General features: G+C 35.5%; 1 protein-coding gene across 3 annotated transcripts in view; it reads left to right on the top strand.

Annotated features, from left to right (window-relative positions):
* Positions 1-12467, top strand: part of PKIG (cAMP-dependent protein kinase inhibitor gamma) — an 88866-nt gene that overhangs the window by 32755 nt on the left and 43644 nt on the right. Inside the window, exon 1 of one of the 3 annotated variants that reach the window (XM_074288518.1) lies at positions 2331-2432. The exons of the other annotated variants lie outside the window; for them this stretch is intronic. The gene's annotated coding sequence lies outside the window, so the exon portion shown is untranslated. Of the gene's footprint in view, positions 1-2330; positions 2433-12467 lie in introns of those variants that run through there. 3 annotated transcript variants of the gene reach the window in all.

The following is a 12467-nucleotide window of genomic DNA, read 5'->3' as shown; positions in this document are numbered from 1 at the left end:
TATTATACAAATGAGATGCAAAGAATAGACACAGAGGCATTAGAGTGAGGACAAGGATTCATAATTCTAAATGCCTACTCACATTGGGAAATGGGTTCAATAGACATCACTACATATACCATAAAGCACCCTTCAAAATATATTAAAAAATAAGGAGGGATGGATGGGCAGATGGATAAGCAAAGGGTGAGGGAAGAGACAAGGGAAGGATCCTTGGATGAGGGAAGATGAAGTAATAGCAAGACAAATTATAGAGCAGAATTTAATTAAAGGGTCAACAAGAATAGGAAAGACTGTGTTTATGGGATGTGTGTGCATATATATATATATATATATATATATATATATATATATATTATACATATCTACATATGTATACATAAATATCTCTTTTTTTTTTAACTGTAACTTGCTTGGGGGGAAAGGATGAAAAGGGAATAAAGAATAAAGTCAATAAAATGAACAGAGAACCAAAGAATAATTTATAAGGAAGTAAAGAAAAAAATGGACATTCATAAATATAATTTCTTCTACTATTGTATATATTTTCTTGATCTGATAATTTGTTATATATTTTGAATTCTCCCTGATGTCATATGCTGAGCATATGACAATGTTCTCTTTTGTTTTATTTTGCTTTGTATTCTTTTCTGTTTTTTTTTCTTACCCTTTTTTTTCCAAATAAAATAAATTAAAAAAAAAAAAAAAAGATGTCACTAAGACATCCATTTCTGGCTGTTTAATAGATAGATGGAGATCTAGAAGAGAGGTTAGAGTTGATTGGTTTTGAGAGTCATCAGCATACAGATGATAATTGTAACAAGGAGAGCTATGAGGGTATAGAGGAAGTTAGCACAGAGCCTGGGTGGACATCAATTGTTAATTTGCCTTACGTAGAAGAAAATGCAGTAAAGGAGACTGAAAAAGTGGTCAGACAGATAGGAAGAGAACCAAGAGATAGCATGTCATGGAAATCTAGATGAGACTTTTAAAGAGAACTTGGTAATTAATAGGGTCAAGAGCTACAGAGAGGTTGAGAGAGATTAGGATTGAAAGAAAGCCATCAAATTTGCAAGAAAACATCTTTGTTTGAATAGTGAGGTCAGAAGCCAGACTGTAAATATTTAAAAAGAAAGTGAGAAGGAAAGTATATTGTACATTTATTGTAAACAATTTGCTCAAAGATGTCAGCCACAGAAAGGAGAAGAAATAGGGAAGAGATATCCACATGAGAGTTGGTGGGAATGGGCAGATCATAGTTCAGATTAAGATATTCTTTCTTTTTAAGAATTTTGGTTAAATTATATTATTTTTCCAATTATATGTAAAAATGGATTACATCTTTCATTTTTCTAATTTTGAGTTACATTTTTCCCCTCTCTCCCTCCCTTATTTCTTCTCTCCCCCACATTAACAAACAATCTAATATAAGTTAGACATGTACATTCATTTTTGACACATTTTCATATGAATTATGTTGGGGGGGGATCAGAACAAAAGGGAAAAACCATGAGAAATTTTAAAAATGGGAAAAATAGTATGCTTTGATCCACATTCAGTTTCCATAGTTCCCTCTCTGGATGCAGATGGCATTTTTCTATCCAAACTTTATTGGGATTGCCTTGAATCACTGAATTTCTGAGAAAAACTAAGTCTATCATAGTTGTTCTGTCTTACTGTTTCTGTGTATACAGTTTTTCTGGTTTTGCTCAATTCAACATCAGTTCAAGTAAGTCTTCCCAGGCTTTTTTGAAATTAGCCTGTTCATCATTTCCATTACATCTATATACCATAACATATTCAGCCATTCCTTAGTAGATGGGCATCCACTCATTTTCAAATTCCTTGCTGTAAAATTCTGGCTAGCTTTCTGAAGGTCCTTGAATAGGTCTTGGATTCGGCAAAATAATTCCCATATAGTCAGGGATAAAGTCCAAAGTCTTTATTATTTCCTTGGCAGTCTGTCTCCTTCACCTGGGGCTGGGAGGTCCTTTGGAATGGGTCTTGGTTTCAGTGGAGGAATGCAGGAGGCAGGGGAGCCACCAGGATGGTGATCAAGTCTTCTCTGTCTATGGCTGAGTTTGTCCCCAGTTTATATATTCTATTACAATTACATCATTACAGTATATTGAGTATAAACCAATAATTATATCACTAGGGGACCATTATTTATTGTAAGATTAAATCAATCATACTGAACTAGAGAATTACTAATCACCATGCTAAACTATATAACCATTGTCTTATCAATTCCACTGAGTTAACACCTTTCTCCAGAATTCTGGCCCATTACATCTCTCCCTTTCTTTTGTTTTTTGAACATAGGTCGTCATGCTCTTCCTGACTTCTCAGGGAGATGAGAACTCCAAAAAGGACATAATCGTGCCCTCCCTGACTTCTCAGAAAAGGGGGTGAAAACACCAAAAAACAAGGTGATCATGCCCTCCCTGACATCTCAGGAATGGAGATGAAAACACCAAAGGGAAATGGGGAGTCAAACCAGATTTTGTTAGCGAGTTTCTCACTTGAAACAGGTTTACACAAGTCTATCAGCATGGGAGGTATTACACAAGCACATAGTAATATAACATAGGCTACTAGTGATGGCTCTCCCCACAGTCTCAACAGGCTCAATGTGGTGTAACAAACATGAATTATACAATTCATACAAGTAGTGATATAACAAACAATATGATTCAATATGGTATTATAATTGATTTCCATAAGTCCTAGAAGGAGGGTATATAAATAACAATCATATATACACTTCCTTCAGCAGCCGAGAGATAATCCAAAACCAATCTATTGTCCATTACTTCATGTGTCAGGAAATCCAATGATTCCTAAAAGTTTTGGAGTCCTGCAATAGTCTCATCATGTGTTAGGGAATCCAATGATTCTGAGGGTTTTGAAGTTCTGTAACAGTCTTATCAATAATTACAACAGTTTTATCAACAATTTTTCATCTTAGGGAATTCAATGATTCCTGTGGGTTTTGAAGTTCTGTAACAGTCTTATCAATAATTTTTGATGTTCATGAGTCAATTGCCATACACATTGAGTTAAACAGTCATGTTTTTTCAGTAATCAGAGATGGAATCATCCAATATTTCTTGAGTTTTCTCCTTTGTTTCAAGGTTTTTCTCTTTTTTCTATCTCTCTCCAGTGGAAAAGGTGAATATGGTTTGTTGGCATCCATGCAATTCCTTCTCTATCTAGAGAGATATAAGCAAACCCTCTTCCCCAAGCAGTTAACCTATCTGGTCCCTTCCATTCACCACTTTATGGATCTCTCCACATCACCTGGCAATTATATTGGAGCTGCTTGCACTGGCCACTGCCCTTCTGTCGGGTTATAAAACCTTTATTCTCCCCAATTGTAATCCCTTTTTCCCATCAGATTGCTTTTGGGCAGATTGATCATGAACTTCTAAAGACTCTCTGGGTGTAACCTAGGCTGCCATCATACCCTACCTGTTTTTTGCCTGGGGCCCTGGAGGTGGGCCCCACCTCTCATTTCCCTGAGTCAATCTACATTCTGATGCCCAATGGAAGCCTCTGTTGCCTTTTGGACATGGAGTTTTGAGTCTTGTTCTGTATCTCTATTTTCTTGCTCTATCTCTATGCCAACATTGAGCTTTCAGATGCCTTACTTTACCACATTGAAAGCATTGATGAGTGTCTCTGGAAGTCCCTTGCTGAAAGGGACTCTGTCTTCCCATGTTCTGCATCATAGCCTGGATATAAAAGGTATTTGTGCCCACTGTGGTACAGCGTCTTATGATCTCCTCTAAAGGAGCATCTTTGTGTAGTCCTAGTATAATTCTTCTAAAACCTCATTAGCATTTTCTCTAGCAAGTTGTTTTATCATTATTCCTGTTGCTACATTTTCACCAATAGTTCATATAACAGCTGTCTGCAGACATCCCTTGAAATCAACAAAGGGTTCATTTGGACCATGTGCTATTTTTGTGAAGGCTTCCCCTCTATCTTATTTTCCTGGGGAGGTGCCTCATGCTTTTATAGCAGCAGCAGCAATTTGCTGATTTGCTGTCAAAGGGTAATTAATCTGCCTGCATAATAACTTATACCTGCTAGTTGATCAAAGGTGATTGGTATATTAATTCCAGTTTGCCTATTTTGTTGGTCTTGTATTCTACAGAGTTCACTATATTCTGAAAGTCACAACAAGTTTTGTCCAGGTTCTAAACATGTCCTTGTTATGGATTTCCAATCACTAGGGGTTAAAATTTCAAAAGCCAAATTCTCTAACATCTTAACATAAGACAATGAAGTTCCATAAAGAATGCAACCCTTTTTCAGATCTTTGATAATTTCCAGATCAAAGGAGTGTATCTTCTCCTGGCTTGACCTGAAGAATCAAATTCTTCAATCACAGAGTAGGCTTTTATTCTTAAATCAGATATATCCTGTCATTTTTAGCTTTAACTAGTGTCTTTTGGAATCTTGTCATAAGGGGTGGACAAAGCTGCTTCATGAATGGTGTTTCCTTAGGAATTGAATTAGGATCATTATCATTGTAATATTCAATTAATTGCCCTCCTACTAGTTTCCACTAGTTTCTAATTTTTCTTCCTTAGAGAACCAAGGAGACATGTACTGTAAAGTTTCTAAGAGTTTGTTGATCTGCTTCCAAGTTACAATCAAAGCTTGTTTTTTTTTTTTTTTTTACACTAGCTTAACCATGCACTCTAAACACTTCCTTTGTGGTGGGGAAGGCCCTTTTCTAAGCATTGTCCAATTTGGCTGAAATACTAGTTTAGCCCTTACCAAAGTTTCTTGCGTGTCTATTTTTATACTCACCCTATTTCCACATCATGGGGACTTCTCCACTGAACTCATGATCTTGTCAGTTGGATGTAGGTCCTTATCCTATGTTGGGTGCCAAAATGTAATGTTACAGCTGGTTTTCTGGAGGTCTGGGGACCAGCCTTAGTCTCAGCAGAATAACAACCATAAGAATGGTCAGGGATAGAGTCCTAGGTCTTTATTGTCTCCTTCAGTCTCCCAGTCTGAACCAATGTCTCCCAAAGTGCAGGAGGCAGGAGAGCCTTCATGAGGCTAATCAAAGATGGAATGATGGTGGCTGAGTTTGTCCCCAGTTTAAATACCCTATTACAATTACATCAATTATAGAACTATTACATTATCATTCTAAATACTAAGTATATGTAAACTAAATCACCATTGTCTCATCAATTCCACTGAGTTAGCACCATGTTGTAGGATTAAATCAATCATACTGTGTCCTAAGTATATTTCTCCACAGTTCTGGCCCATTACACCTTGCCACTACTAAAAGAACATCTACAAACATTTTTGCACATGTGGATCCTTTTCCTTCTTTTATGATTTCTTTGGAATATAGACCCAGTAGAGACACTGCTGGATCAAAGGGTATGCATAGTTTCATAGCCCTTTGGGCATAGTTCCAAATTGCTCTCCAGAATGGCTGGATCAGTTCACAATTCCACCAACAATGCATTAGTGTCTCAGTTTTCCCACATCCTTTCCAATATTTTTCATTATAAGATGTTCTTTCAAAAACAAAAACATTATCCCCTACCCTCTAATTTGTAAAATATGTTAAATATAGGGGTCCATATTTATTTTATTGTTTTTTTCTAAGCCCTCTGTATTTCTTTTTTTAAAAAATTACAACCCCTTCCAACTTCCTAGAAATCTTTTATTCTCAAGATAATCTAAAATATACTTCAGTAGAAGTATTTCTACTCTAGAATTGTTTTCTTTAAATTTGGCCAATAATATGATATAAAATGTATAAATATTTTTGTATACATTGACCTAAAATACTTTTATTTTGTCAAGTATCCAAATAAAGTTTATATATCTAAATGTATTTAGATTATAAGCAACATTCCCTGTTGGCCTTGAGTAAGTTTAAAAGAAAACTTTCACTGAATTTGAATTTAAATCCATGTGCCAGAATTGGAAAAGAAGGAGGCATTTCAGCAGAGACAGATTTGGGGTATTTATATTTTATTTGTACTTTTCCTCTTTTGAATAAACTGTATTGGTTGCTGGACTTCATGTTTTGAGAGTTTGTTTGTTTTATTTCCTGCAATAATGAGCCATAGAATCAAAGCACTTAAGAAGAAAAAGGCTCAAAGAGGTGCATTACATTAACTTTGGTTATTAATGTATCACTGTTGATTACTAAGTCAATTCAACTAAAGAAACATTCATTATTAAGATTCATGTTGTATAAAATATTCTCCTTCAGTCCTCATAGAGTTGGTCCTTTTAATATCTGAATGTTTCATAAACCTTATTAGTCAGATACAGTAGTACTTATGTAAATTATAACTAGAACTCACTTTGGATAATATCAATATTAGCCAGGATACACACACACATGCACACACGCACATACACACGCACGCACATGCACATGCACATACACACAGACAAGTATATACATTTATATATTCTAGTTCCACTTAGTTAAGAAGTCTTTTTTACTCTTTCATTTATTTATTTATCTATCTATTTATTTATTTATTTATTTATTTATTTATTTAGGCAAACAAGCAGAAGGTCTACTTGCTAGCCAATTAATAGAATGACTAAGACACTTTAGGGGATGATATTTGAGGGTCTCCAATGGTGCTCACAATGTTGATTTCAAATTCTAAAATTCATATTTAATCCTTTAAATTTAAACATTAACTATAAATTCTGACTTTTAATAAACCAATTAATTTTAACATGGTTAATTTTTTAACATTTTTAACATTGGTTTGGCCTGGCTAGTAGGCAAAACCTTGCTTTTCTTTTTTCAAATAATTAGAAGTTTTTATGTTTTAGGGAGTACAACTTTTATTTCTTTTTTTTCTTTCCTTTTTTATTGTTTTTCTTTTTCTAGTTGTACATGCACATTAATTTTAAAAATTAGCTCTTTATATATATATTTTTTTTAGTACACATTTCTTTGTAAATCATGTTGGGAAAGAAAAATCAGAACAAAAGGGAAAAACCATGAGAGAAAAAAACAGAAGAAAAAGAAAAAAAAGTGAACATAGCATGTATTGATTTACATTCAGTCTCCATACACTTATTTCTAAATTGAATATGAGTTAAGGTGGCTAAAATTATCAGTTGGCTGATGTTGACATTCAACATAGTTTAATTTGTTTTGCAATAATGTTTATATGGTACTATATTTGTTTGTGATAGATCTAGACATAGAATTCAACTAAAGCAGGACTTAATGGAGAGTTGTTTAAATTTCATTTGTTGATGTTTGAGCTTAATTGCTTTTTTATATCACAGTTTCATAATATATTTCCTCATTGACTCTGCCTGTAATAAGGAAAAATAATTAAGTAAAACTTATCTGACAAAACATTTCTGATAGTGCACTGTGCAATTAAAATCACTTAACCTGTCTCCATCTCAAGTGCTCTAATTTGTAAAATGGGAAAAACAGTAGCCCCTAATTTAAAGAGTTATTGTAAGTACCAAGTGAGATAACTATGTCTAAAACTCACTGTAAACTTTAAGGTATAATGCAAATGTTAGCTGTAATTAACATTAATAACAATAAATTTTAATTGAATTAAGACAACTCAATTAATGAGGCAGCTAAGTGGGTAGAGCACTGATCCTGGTGTCAAAAGGATCTGAATTCAGATTTAGCCTCAGATTGGGCAAGTCATATATCCCCGACTGCCTGAAAGAAATCAATCAGTTAACAATAAAAGTTAGACCTGAAATAATTTATTTTCTGGCAAGTTTTAAACTCTTTTAATAATCACTATGGCTAGATTATATTAAGGGTATAAACATACTTAATACAAGCAAGCCAATTTTACATCACGTGGTAAATAAGCTCCTAAAAGACAATTTGGTGCAGAGGAAAATGCATTGGCTTGTGCACTTGACCTCTTGAACATTGGCCATATCCTCAGACATCACTGTGACCATATATAAATCATATTAAGTATTAGAAGTCAGCTCAGTCAGCTTTTCATAATGAAATTCTGGTCACAAAAGAGACATATCCAGTGAACTAGAAAAGGAAGGATTGTCTAAATACATCAGTGTAGATGCACAGGGAATTCAACAGCAAAATGAGATTTTTAAAGACTTATGCCCAAAGATAGGAATAAGGGACAGGTGATAGAATGAAAACAGAAAATTGGGACAGTTCTGTAAGAGTAGCAAGAGGATTCAAACTAAGCTGAGGTTGATGAGCAAAGCTGAGGGCAGCAACATAACCTGAGGGAAACAGGGATATTTAAAGAAAGGATAAATTCAATGTTCAAGTCAGTTCAACAAGCATCTATCAAATGTCTTCTACCTACTGTGCTAAGCAGAGGGGCATACAAAGAAAAGCAAAAACTAATTGTTGCTCTCCAGCTCACAGTCCAATAGGGGAAATAACAAGAGGTTGATGAGGTTTAGATTTAGGGAACCAAAATGAGATTAGGGTTTCTGGTGGTCAGGGAGTTAAATGAGGTCTACTGGCAGGTTCAGGGTTCAGGGAACCAAATGGAGGGGTTTGTTTCCTCTGCAACCCCTTGGAATTTGTGGCACATATAGGGAGTTTTAGGGACTCCCTTCTGGTGTCACAGGGATTCTCTGAAAAAGACCCAAAAACTTAGATTGTTAAAAGAGGTTTATTATGGGGATTGGAAGTAAGGTTAGAAATCCTGACAGAGAGACATAAAGTCTGGTTAGGAAAGAGGTGAGGATAAAGCGAGGGTGGCACTGGAAAGAGTATTCCAGTGGACAGAGCCTTGGTATCCCAAGCATGGAATTGGCATGTTTGGAACCTCTGCAAAGAGAGGGTTTTAATTTGGCTCTTTTATAATGGAAGCTTTGGCTACAAGCTGAAGGGGGCTCATGGATGGAGTACCAAGTTGGCTTATTGCTGGGTTTCAGCTTGAGCTGGAATTTGAAATAAATTCAATGAATTTCAGTACTGAGTTGACCCCACGCAGATAACAAGGATGAAACTGTTTGTCCCTTGGGGTGGAGTCCCTCACTGAGGCAGAATTGAAGGAGATTTTCTCCTTTAAGGACTTTTAGAGTTTTGGGGTCCCTTCTTCAAGGTGACAATAATGTACAAAGGAGACAAGGCAGAAGGACTCTGTTTTTATTTTGCTTGTGTTTTCTCAGCCAAAGAGAATCATTTTTGGATTGCCAAGGATACAGCAGGTGTGGGTGAAAAAAAATTGATTTCCAAGGAGAGAGAGCTAGAACAGCCCTGAATGGGTACCAGGCAATCAACTGATCAACACATTTATTAAGGATAATGTGCTAAGCCCTGGGGATACAAAGGCAGAAGCAAAAACAGTCCCTGAGCTTACCTTCTAAAGAAGGATGACAACATGTAAATGTAACTATGGTGGATAAAAGTATTGCTAGCGAGGGGATAGATCTTCATCATCCTTTCCTCCCTACCTCTTTTTGTCTCTGGAGCCTCAGAACTTTTATCAGCCTCACCCTGTTACTGTAATTGAGTAATTTTTAGCCCAGGGGAAATATAATGGCCTTTCTGGCTCACTTTATTCCTGCCTTTGCTTCTTTAAGGAATTTATATCAAACCAAAAGGAGTACAACCACAGTTGTTCAGATAGAAGATTTATTTAGTGTTCACCACTGCCAGTCTGTGCTAAGTGCTGAGAATACAAATACAGGAAGATAAGGTGCTCCCTGCTCTCAAAAAGCTTACATTATAAATAGGGAAAGGTCAGACATAAAAGGGTGGTAGGAAGGGCTAGTTGGTGAAGAGGTGGAGTAATACAAAAATTGAGGAGAGCTAGGAATGAAATGAACAATTGTGGGCTCCCATCAGGGTAGAGATCTGGGCCAGGAACGCACCAATGATGAGGGCAAAATTGGGTGAGGAAAACATCTCCAGGCAAATTAGTTTGCTGCTGAGGAAGTGGTGAGCATCCAGTTAAGATGATTCCTAACATTTTGGGCAAAAGTTTAGCTCTCTGCCTTAATTACATTTATATTTATCTCTAGTTAACTCCTGGCCTCTTTGTGGTTCAGTTTTCTGGTATGACACTGGTATGCTGTCTGAGTTTCACAGGTCTACAACAATGAGGTCAACACAATGGTTCTGTAGACTTTGTTTGGTAGGTAGCTTAGCATCTTTTCTCTCCTGCACTTACCCAAAAAAAAAACGACCAAAAAACAAACAACAACAACAACAACAACAAAACCAAACCCAGCAGGAAGAGAGAAATTCTATTTAACCACTACACACCTGTCAGATTGGCTAGACTAACAGGGAAAGATAATGCACAATTTTGGAGGGGATGTGGAAAAGGAGGGAACTGATACATTGTTGGTGGAACTGTGAATACATCCAGCCATTCTGGAGAGCAATTTGGAACTATGCTCAAAAAGTTATCAAACTGTGCATACCCTTTGACCCAGCAGTGTTACTACTGGGCTTATATCCCAAAGAAATCTTAAAGAAGGGAAAGGGACCTGTATGTGCAAGAATGTTTGTGGCAGCCCTCTTTGTAGTGGCCAGAAAGTGGAAACTAAGTGGATGCCCATCAATTGGAGAATGGCTGAATAAATTGTGATATATGAATATTATGGAATATTATTGTTCTGTAAGAAATGACCAACAGGATGATTTCAGAAAGGCCTGGAGGGACTTACATAAACTGATGCTGAGTGAAATGAGCATGACTAGGAGAGCATTATATACTTCAACAATACTATATGATGATCCATTCTGATGGATGTGGCCCTCTTCAACAATGAGATGAACTAAATCAATTCCAATAGAGCAGTAATGACTTGAACCAGCTACACCCAGCGAAAGAACTCTGGGAGATGAGTATGAACCACTACATAGAATTCCCAATCCATCTATTTTTGTCTGCCTGCATTTTTTATTTCCTTCACAGGCTAATTATATGCTATTTCAAAGTCCGATTCTTTTTGTACAGCAAAACAACTATTTGGACATGTATACATATATTGCATTTAACTTATACTTTAGCATAATTAACCTGTATTGGTCAACCTGCCATCTGGTGGGGGGGAAGGAGGGGAAAAATTAGAACAAAAGGTTTGGCAATTGTCAATGCTGTAAAATTACCCATGCATATATCTGGTAAATAAAAACTATTTAAAAAATAATAAATAATAAAAGAAATTCTATTTAAAATAACTGCATATGGTATAGAATATTTGGAAGTCTGCCCCAAGATAAACCGATCAAGACAAACTCAGAAACTCTGTGAACTCAATCACAAAACCCTGTTCACACAAAGTCAGATCCAGATAGAGAAATAATTGCTCATGGGTAGGCTGAACTAATGTAATAAAAATGACAATTTTGCTTAAAATGATTTACTTATTTAGTGCCATATCAAATAAGCAAAGAATTATTTTATAGAAAAATAATAACAAAATTTATCTAGAATAATAAAAATTCAAGAATATCAAGGGAATCAATTTTCAAAAATATGAAGGAAGGTAACCTAGCAGAACCAGATTTCAAACTTTATTGTAAAATGATAATCATCAAAACAATCTAGTACTATCTAAGAAATAGGATGATGGATCAGTGGAATAGATTAGATACATAATACACAATAGTAGATAATCATAGTAAATCTAGTATTTGATAAATCCAAAGAGCCAAGCTTTGGGGGTAAAAATTCAATGTTTGAAAAATTGCTGGGAAAACTAGAAGATTGTTTGGCAGAAAGTAGGGGAGCATGAGAAGGAAAGAGTTTGTGATCAAACAAAAGACAGAAGATCATAGGAAGAATAGTGGATGAATTTTAATAACATGAAATTTTGCACAATCATAAACAATGCAACTAAAATTAGAAGGAAAGCAAGAAAATGTGTGTGGGGAAATTATAATAAGGAAAGAAAAATGACAAAATGCTGTAGGGAATGTGAAAAAATAGGATACTGATGCATTGTTGGTGGAATGGTTCTAGAGAACAATTTGGAACTATTCCCAAAAGACTAGGAAACTACACATATCCTTTGAGTCCACAATAATACTAAATTTTTATCCTGAAGGGATCAAAGAAAGAGGAAGAAGAGGACCTACACCTCTTTTTATGATGGCTAAGAATGGGAAATTGAAGAGATATCCATCCATTGAGGGACAGCTACACAAGTTGGGTTTATGATTGTTATGGAATACTATTTAGCTTTAAAAGATTATGAGGGTGGTGATTTAAAAAAAAAAAAATTTGGGAAGGCCTATATGAATTGATGCAAAGTTCAGGGAACAAGACCAGGAGGACATTATACATAGTATCAGCAATATTGTAAGGATGATTAACTCTGAAAGATTTAGCTACTTTAATAAACACACAATGATCCAAGACAGTTTCAAAGGACTCAATGATGAAAAAATATAGTCTACCTCCCAAGAAAGAACTGATGAATTTTGAGTGCAAATTGAAGTATAACTCTCTTCACTT

This window comes from Sminthopsis crassicaudata, chromosome 2 (assembly GCF_048593235.1).
Source record: "Sminthopsis crassicaudata isolate SCR6 chromosome 2, ASM4859323v1, whole genome shotgun sequence".
In the NCBI taxonomy this organism is placed as follows: Eukaryota; Metazoa; Chordata; class Mammalia; order Dasyuromorphia; family Dasyuridae; genus Sminthopsis; species Sminthopsis crassicaudata.
The sequence above is the reverse complement of the archived record's forward strand: the minus strand, read 5'-3'. Positions and strand labels throughout refer to the sequence as shown.